We start from the raw sequence: 10,286 nt of genomic DNA on the forward strand, positions 1-10,286 counted from the left end.
TCTCAAAAGTAGGCTGTTTAGCTCTTCCACTTATGCTTGAAAGGAAAGTTCTCCAAGGAGGAAGGCCATCATAAATGGCTTGCACCAAATCATCGTCTTCCACTTTGACTCCAACTATTATAAGATGATCTCGTATTTGCTTAATCTCAGTGTTACATGGGGACGCGTCCGCTAGGGTTGGGTGCGTGCACCCCTCGCACCCCATGCACCCGGGACAGGGGGACCTCTGGGGAAACGTTTCCCCATGTCCCCCTTTTGGGGAGACGCAGGGGGGGGGACATTTCCCCAATGTGGAGGACGCGACCCCCCAAAAGGGGTATGCGTCCCCCCTTAAATTTGCTTGTAAACAATGATTTATGACAGGAAAAACCTAGTGTTTGACCATATTTTGCTACTAATGCTATGCAATTCATGGTAATGTTAAATGAAAATGAAAGATAAAGGAGAATGTCACTTTTACTTAAATTTTTAACATTACCATGAAATGACTCAGGATGTTTGAGAGTGGTTTTGACTTCATTGGATTTCATATGGAGAAAGTAGAATTTTAGATCTCATTCAAAATCCAGCAGACTTAACAGTTTTTCAGGAATTCAAGATTCGATAGAGTGCAATGTTTCCATTGCATTTTGTCATGTACAAGGGTATAGAATTAGTATTTAATCAAGGGCACCAAGCCCTCTATGTACTTTAGAGTGACTTTTAGACTCATCACTCCATTGTTTTTGAGTTTTAGTTATATCAATTTACTATTCCAGTCTTTAGATTTCAGTATCTATTATAGTCTATTTTGCTTAGTACTAATTAGATTCTAGAATGATAAATGATGAATTTTAATATTAAATCAATTTAGAATCTAGAATGATGAATGATGAATTTAATTTTTTAAATCAATGTAGATTCTAGAATGGTGAATAATGAATAATGAATATGGATCAGAGTATATCATTATTGAATCTCGTGGTTTATGGATGAATCATGTATGTATTAGTAAGGATGATGAGTATGTATCAACATATTTCATTATTTAATTCAATTATGTATGTATCATTCTATTTATGTTTTTATTATTGAATATGAATATGAATTTGAAATATATATATATATATATATTAAAAAGGAAAAAAGATTATATACCCCAACGTCCCCCCTAAATTTCCCTAAAATTTGAGGGTACTCCCACACATCCCACCTGTGCGTCTCCCCGCATCCATGTCTCCCCGTCCCGGAGTCTTGGTGGAACATTGCTTAATCTTTGAGCAGAAATCTGCAACAGTCTCTCTTTTTTAGCTTTAGGGACTTTAGTTTATGCTTCTATGCTTCAAGTATTTCTTCTGACTTGTTGCAAACTTCTCATACAGACTAGAAAGTGAATCCGTACATTGTTTTGGAGTCACTGCAACTGTCATTACCCCCAGGACATTATCCTTCACAGAATCAAATATAATTCTCCTTGATTTTTCCTGGTTTCTATCAAAAGCAACGCTCCCAACAATGAAGGTAGGGTGCTCTGGTTCAGAATTGATAAAGTGGAGCAATTCTTGCTCTTGAAGGATGTTAATGATCCTTCTTCCAAACATGGAATTTGGAGGACCCTTCCAATTGGTCTTCCTTCTGAACAACAGTGGAGGAGGAAGCCATTACTCACCGTACAAATAAACCTTGTGTAGATCTGGAAAAATAAGCCTCCGATCTATGTGGAGTCTGAATGCTGCAAGTCAGAGCTCTACACACCGTGCTCTGATACCATGTTAATGTTTTTTTTTAACTCAAGATGACTGCTGTCCCAGATCTTGAATTACTTCTCAAGATGACTACTGTCCCAGATCTTGGATTACTTCAATAACAAAATTGAAATTCTGAACTTGTAACAGTCGCATATATAGCTGGAAAATATAAACAACAAAAACAAACTAACTTTTCAAGTACACATAAATTTCTGTTCTTTAAATCAGCTTATTGGAAATGATCAAAAACTTACAAGGACACCTTAAAACTGAGGTTTTCAACCTTCTAGACACTCAGATTTGTTTTCAGCCTTCTAGATCTGCTTGCTGTTCACTTAGATATGCTAGATCTGTCTGCTTATCACTCAGATTTGCTAAATCTGACTGTTGGATATGAATGTGAGTACTTTAAATTCTTTTTCAACCTTTAGATCTGAATATCAACATGCATAAGTAACTGAAATAAACTTTAAAATACTCAAACACGTCAGTACACAAGATTTACCCTGGGGAAACCCAATAAGGGAGAAAACCCCAGCAAAGACCACCTTATTTTATTGGTCTTGAACAAATTTGCAGGTACAAAACCCTCCTTGAGGGCGCTGCAGTACAGTTCGCTGGGATCTGAAGATTACTTGAGCGCACTGTAGAAATTTGATAGAATCAGGCTGTGTCACTTTAGTAGTGTAGATGCCTGCCTTAAAGTGTGAATCTGACTGAGCATTCTGTGGATCTAGAAATGCCCGTCTTACCTTCCGGATCCAATTGGAATCACCTTGATTGTCATTGGACCTCTGTAGCTCAAGTTATGCTCACTTTTGTAACTCGCCCCAGAAAACCTGTGTGCTAATGAAAAATTGCAGAAAATGAACTTGTGTAGTGAATTGCTTTCTCTTGGTCCTTTTATCATTTCTCTTGGCTAGAATGGAGTGCCCAGATCTAATCTTGAATTGACATTGGATAAGCTTCATAATCCTTCTAGAAGACTCCATGGGAGAGGGGTTATCAACTTAAGTTGTTCTCCCTAGACACAAGTGCGCCCCCCTATCTTCTAATTTGACATTGACATCTTTAATATAATAATGCCTTTATAAACTTAGGCAAACTTAGGCTTTTAGTTCTTACATCATAACATTACGTTATAACATCTCAACTAGTCACTAGGACTAAGAGTTTACATGACAAACACTTTACATGACTGAAGGGTTTTACATAGACATTTTATCACTCTCTCAACCAACATGGTCCATTCACTTGCAATTACATTTAAGTACTTATGTTCAAGATAACAATAAGGTGGTCTTTTCCATGTGATCATTTACTACTAGAACTTGGACACTTGTTGGAGTAAGCCTAGGAGGGGCCAGTTTCTAGGTAGTCGCATCACAACAAACCACTGAGTCCATTACACATGCCAATACTAGCTCATAGGACTTCTTCATTCGTCCTGACTCTTGCTAGATTGAGTCTTGACTGTTGCTCGAAGATCTCACAAGACATTGCCTTGGATTTTGCACATGGCTCACTAGGCATCCACTAGCAGCTCCTTCATCTTGGCTCTCGTCAAAGCTCACAAGGCTTCTACCTTCGCCTTGACTTTTGTAGTCACTCACAGGATTTATTGATTCTCTAGATCTTCCCTGGCTAGCCTTAGGGTGGCCATTTAAGGCCTCTCATTGGAGAATGACTTCCGATGTTGCTATTTTCAACAATTGGAGGTATACGTTCCCCCATTATCTGACGTCAAGACCTTGATCTTCTTACTTGTCTGGTTCTCCACCTGAGCCTTGAACTCACAGAATTGACTAAAGACCTCATCCTTGGTTTTAATGAAGAAGCTCTAGGATTTCTTAGAACAGTCATCAATGAACCTGACATAGTATTTGGTTCCCTGTACTAATGCCATTGACATTGATCCACATACATTTGAGTGAATGATATTCAAGATCCGCTTGGACCTAATCTTATAGCTTGGAAAAGAAACCTTGGCATTCTTGCCAAGTGTGCATCCTCTTCACACGCCCCGCTGCTCAATACTAAATTCTGGTCGACCAATGATAATATCCCATAGAAATGTTAATGCCCTGTAGTGTGAGTGTCCCATCTTCTATCTACAGTGACTTCCCCTTCCTCTTATTCTTCTCAAGATACTGCGATGTATAGTGCCCATTCTTGTGGCAAATAATGCACTTGAGCTTGCTCAAGTCCTTCCCTGGCTGAGAGGTTTACCCCTCACTATTACCCTTTGAACCTTTCCCTTTTCCATTCTTGGTCATATTGACTAGGGCTAGGTTCTCCTCTCCATCTCCCTACCCGTTGGCATTAGTCTCCTTTGAGTCTCTTCTTGGATGTAGTCATCCCAAAGCCTCTCCCAATTCGGAAGTTTCTCCCTAGCATATATTCCCTTGTCAAATGGTTCTCATGACTTTGGAGAATCTTTCAGTGCCACATTTACGAGCTCTGCATCCTCCACTTTCTCCCTAGTGGCTGCGAGCTGATCTCGTGTCTTGATCCTCATGAAGTAATTGGTAACATTATCAGACTTTGACATATGGATGGATCTGTGCTTGTTTCTCAAGATCATCATCTTGTTCATGTTGTCACTCTAGAACAGGTCCACTAGAGACTTGAACATCTCCCTGTCTTCTTCTCTTCTAAGTGAGGGATCAAGCAATCCTTGATGAGATCCATGATGATCCGTTGAGCTTTAATGTCCTCCTTTTCATGAGCTGCCAACTGTGTTTGATATATTGGTGATTAAATCTCCGTGTTAATAATGTCCAAAAGGTCATTCTCTTTCAACAACAAGGTAGTTCTTGGCTTCCAAGGCAAGAAGTTAAATGGTCCATCCAACCTATTCTCAAAGCTCAAACTAGTTGTTGCCATCTCTAGATGTTATAATTTTCTACCTCGTGCTAAGTTCTAGCACCCACAAGAGTTAAAAGAAATTGTTGGCTAATAGATATGCTAAGATCTCCTTGTGGATCTGTGTTTTGGTCCTTTGAAAACACCCACAATTAATTATTTTCTTATGCCAAACCTCTGATTGGTATGATGTCGCTCTCTTACTTTGAAGGATGACCTTCACCACTAGCAAATTTGGCCAACATACCTACTTCCTTGCCAATTTTGCTAATTTCACATCTCTGCATCCCTTCTGTTGGTTGTATGATTAATTCCTCTATTCCCCAAACATTAACCCCACACTTAGCTCGATGACTATGTTGCCATATAGGCCCAAATTTACCTTGGCGGCCGCACCTTTGTACGTGTTTCGCTATTAGTTGTCTCATACAACCGACTTGATGACTCGCTGCTTTCCCCGATGACTCCCAACTCCAATTCGCAGCGTATGGATGCTTCCCTTTGGTGGTGTCTATATTGAATTCCCGTGCTCGACTATTTGCATATACCTTGCACCAAGTTTTTGCTTGTGTTTCCTACTTCACAATTACTGTACCTTTTTGGTCCCGTGCAACACCTAATTGGCTACCTACAACTGCGAATTTTGCGGCTATCTCTCGATTGTCGTCAGCTGGGGTATCTTTTTTTATATATATATTTTTAATTTTCTTTTATTCCCAACATTTTCTGCCACTCTTCTACACTAACGAAAACCCCTTATTATTTATTATTTTATTTTTTACTCTCTTACTCAACGCGACTATGACCTTGTGCACTGTCGCCATAATCGAACGTCTCTAACATGCATTTGTGTATAATTTGCGGATCTACATCCTGCCACACTGTACTTTACAACCCTTGCCACGTACACTCTGTACGATTGCATATAGATTTGCTACTCCTTTATGAATTTTGGTTGTGTGCAATATGTAGAGATTGGTCTTTAGAGGCCAAGCTTTGATACCATGTTAATTTCTAACTCTAGCATTCTGGTTAATTACTTCCTAGCATATCAAATCTACTAAATTAAAAACATGCTTGAGATTTTAACACTGAGCGGAAGCAAATAAAAAAATGCCATTCTCAATCACATGCACACAAAATTTCTGCCCTTCAAAATTTGTTGTTTCATTTATTAAAGTCTACAACATACAAGGACTCCCTTCCAGGGACAATGGGCCTTTGATGAAAAATACCAATACAACAAGAACTTGGAATTGATCTAGTTGAACAAACTTTTGACCTATCCTTTGATTTGCACGTTGATCTCGTTCCTTCCCTTGTTGCCCCTTGCACTTTTTCTTGAACCTCACACACTTGAATAAAAGTTCTTTTTCTCCTAATCACTAAGATTTCACTATCTCATTGCGTCTTGTGATCAAATGCAGGGCATGAATTTCACTCACAATACGACAATCAAAATTTAACCTAAAATTTACCAATTTAATTGCAAATACTTACTTGGAACTCCCGTTTGAAGTCGCTTTTGGTTTTCGTTGCTCCCGATCTGCACCTGCTACCAAACCGACCATTTCCTCCCAGCCTATCTGGGATCAACCTATTTGGTTCCCAAATCCAGAAGACTTTGAAATTGAGGTCTTTTGGCCCTCGTGCCCAAAACCCCAAGAACAATGCTCAAATCTCGATTTCACAGTTAATTTCACTTCTTTCGCTGTGGCTCTTCCTCTCTTTCATTCCCCTCTGGTTCACCAAAAAAATTCCCCTTTTGTTTGCCCTTGTTCCAGATTCAGAATTTTCCCTCACCCTCCATTTCTCCTCGCTGAAAGTCCTCCGTCGATCCCCTTATATTCATGAGGTGCCTTTCTCCTCTCACAATCTCTCGACCGCTCTCCATTACTTCACCTGTCATGTCATTAAACTATTCCTAAATTCTCAAGCAATGACTGCCTTCTAACATGGTAGGTTCATGGTTGAGGTTGCCGCCTTCATTTTTACGACATGTTTTTTGTTCCTCCCATTTATATTCCGTGTTTTTCTTATTTATAGTGTATTCCTTTGATTGTATCCCAATACATTTTAGTTCCTTTTGTTAATATAATATATATACTTTATACTTTCTTTTTAGTTTGTATAGTATATATTATATATACAATTCCCTTTTTATTTTTATATATAATATATATTATATTTGATTTATGTTACTAATAAGAACAATTAAGTAACAAATTATAAGTATTAATTCTATAAAAAAACAATAAATTTACTATTTTTTTAGAGTGTTATGTTTAGGGCAAGATCTACCTTCTTAATGGTTTAGGTATTTAATCTAGTATTTTTATTAATTAATTTGTTTATCCTTTATTTAGACATCCTTTATAATCACTCAGTAAGTACACTAATGCAATGCATACGATGCATGCATATGTAGCTATCATATGCATGCCTCGTATGCATGCTAATACTCCTATTCTGCCCATAATTCGTGGTGGGTCGTTACATCAAAGATGTGTCTTCTCCCTTAGCCTAGCTTCCCTTTTATAAGTTTGATTTTTCACTGAATCCACGACCCTAATATACAAAGTGATTGACGGTTGAGATTAGATCTCAACATCACTTGAGATTAACAATCGAGATTCATCTAATTCACTAATGTAAATAACCTTTGCTTTTCATTAGCTTAACTCACCTTATCTTATAAAAGTCAATTACTTTAATAATTAAATGAATTGCTAAGGTTAAGGATCAATTAGGGGATTGCACATCCTTTAGACACTTAGGCTTGTGCGGAAGTACCTACCCAAGCTACAAACATCAACATGCAATGCATAGATCACGAGTTCCTTTAGTCGCAAGAGAAATTTGTTAAAGTACTTTGATAATGTGAAGAGACACCCATGATTGTTGAGTACTTGGTCTTCATCCATAGTATTTTTAACTATTCTTGGATAGAGTTTTAATTTACTATGATGGGCCTTACAAGGATTGGGGATGAATCTTGAAGTTATTGTTTTGGAGTAGTCTAGTAGAGATGGCCTCTCAAAGTTATTTATGGACTTTTATTTCTCACCAATTGATGATGCAAATCTTGAAAGTGAGTGGTTACTTCAACCGCCAATGGCTAATAATGACATTGAGGAATGCATAACCTTTATAGATGAACCAAATGAATAACCCTTTTCTATCCTCTTCTATATTAAGCTTTACAGTTTTGATTGTGCCTATAAATTCTAAACATTAATAATAATAGTTAGTTGATATGTCTAGTACCAGGTTCATGCTTTGATACCAAAATTGATTAGATTGGACCTTGGTCACAAGATTGGCCTTGATACTTATAGATATGAGGCAACTTTGGTGGGTTGAATTAGGTCATTGTTTAGGGGGTGTGTGTGCGTCAATTGAATCATTGTGCTGAGTCAAATTTGAGTGGGTATTAGGCTAACTTATTCATGTTGATGTTGACCTAGGGACAAATTAGGCCTCACCTAAGGATGATGGCTCTCTACCATTCTTTTTGTTAAAAGAAGAAATTCTCTTTTGAGTTGTTCTTCTTATCAATAATTTGAAGCCTCATGGTATTTGTGTGTGTCCATTGGACGTGGTACAATTTTCTAGCACCATTCCTTATCTTATCTTCTATTTATTGTATGGTGTCCTCAAAAGTTTGATCCATTCGGTCATGTCTAGCATCTTGATTTGTCTTTTTCCTCTTCATCTTCTATGGCTCTTAGAATTTCTACATCATGCTAAATATTGGATGGATGCTTTAGTATGGTGAAAAATTTAACTAAAAGAGTTTTTTTCCTTCTTTTTTTTAATCTATAATTTAATATATAGTCCATATCAAGTTAGCCTTAATTTGTACAAGATCTCTTGCTAACTCCCCATTGATCATACCTAAGCTCAATGCCTAGTTGAGAATGATGCTCCAAATGCTTAACATGGTCATGTGGATCCAAATATATAGATCTAGCCATATGCAAAAAATTGCCCACATAAGTGCAAAATGTTGGATGTGGATTTTGAAGGCAGACTACTGGAGAATAGGTAAGCTGAAAATTGGGAGTCATAACTAGCTATTGGGTTTTTTTCCAAGAGGAACTTAGATCTACAACCGCTTTCTTCAATTTCTATTCATAAAGCTACTAGAATTGCTTTGTTTCTATTCATAAAGCTACTAGAATTGCTTTGAGTCTCATGATCCTCTTTTTCCCTTGGAAAACCAGCAATATATATATATATATATATATTTTTTTTTTCTTGATTTTGGTGCAAGAAAGAGTTTTGATAGTACTTGTTAAGTACCTTAGATTTGAAAATTATATCACGTACAAGATATCCAAGAATAAGATTGAAACCCCCTTGATTAAATGAAAATACCCTTAAGGTTGGGAATCCACTCTTGTTCACTAGCGTCTCAAGGTTGGACAACCTTTCAATGAGCTAAGCTCCAAATAAAATATACTCCTCACCTCTCATAAGGAGGACTCCATCCTTATTTATAGCTAAAAGGAGAACCCTGATCGTAACAACCTCCTAACTACCTAATGGGCCTTCACTATGAGGCCACATTACAATTATTTAATCATAATGCTAACTAACATAGTGGGCCTTATTTAATAATAACAAACATAGTGGGCATAGTCTACCTTTTGCTGAATGATGTCCACTGTTATTACTCCAGTGGGCCCATTGGACCCCCATTATACACCTAGGGCGGATTCCAACTTCAAATCTTTTCCTAGATAGTTGAGTGTGAGGTTTTGGGTATGGTACATAGGGTTATCACAAAATTTTATCTTTTTTGAGGATACATGAGATATATGGAGTGGTAATTTAATTTGGGTACGTTGTTTGTATTTTATGAGTTAGGTACATTGTACTAGGTTAACCTTGACTTGGTGAATGACACATTGTGTTAAGCCTCGTTTTAGGTTAGTAATGTTGGGATTTGGGCCGATGGTTTTGGTAGCCCATGGTGTTGTGCCTGAGGATTGCATGTAATGAAGCCTTTAAAAGGCTCGGGATATTCCATTGTAATTGGCTTGGAGGTGAGCAGCAAAGGTTCAGTTGGCTAGCTTGACTGGATTAGGCCAAGTGAACAAAGATATCTTTGGTTGGTTTTTCCTGCAAGGGTTTTCCAAGCCAAATTGTGCGTCAATGATTTGTTCGTCATTTATGTGTTTTGTTGTTGCTGGTTAATTATTTCTCTCGTAGGCTTTGTTTATTTTTAATGCGTTGCAAATATATTATAGTTTCATTTTCTGGTTCTTGTATTTTCTTTGGAATGTAGTGGTAGCTATGATCTGAGCCTAGCTGGGCAATGTTTGATATAGAATTATACACTTTATTTTGGCACTCATTCTATGCAAAGATCTATCTTGTATTGCTTTTAACCACATGCGTTATTTTATCACTAGTCATGTGTAACTTCCTGTTATGAATAAAAAATAGATGTAAAATAATGTAAATATATATAATAACACTACATCAAAAACAATGATTAATTAGTGATTAGTTTAGTGAAGATGCGTGTCCCCAAAGGACATGATCGTTCATAAAGGGACATCTGCCTAGATATATAAAGCAGGTCCTCATTGTAACATTGAACAACACTTATACGTTTTATATATAATAAATTATTATTACAAAATACCTCTTGTGTATTTTTACCTTCAAGCCAACAAGCTATAA

At 37.2% G+C, this 10,286-nt stretch overlaps 1 protein-coding gene across 2 annotated transcripts in view; it reads left to right on the forward strand.

The window, feature by feature from the left end:
• The window catches only part of LOC149143032 (uncharacterized), a 307,558-nt gene that overhangs the window by 58,136 nt on the left and 239,136 nt on the right, over positions 1 to 10,286 (forward strand). The gene's annotated exons all lie outside the window — the stretch shown is intronic.

This window comes from Pinus tabuliformis, chromosome X, assembly GCF_031772625.1.
Source record: "Pinus tabuliformis cultivar Carrire ecotype Pingquan chromosome X, CPIR1, whole genome shotgun sequence".
NCBI lineage: Eukaryota > Viridiplantae > Streptophyta > Pinopsida > Pinales > Pinaceae > Pinus > Pinus tabuliformis.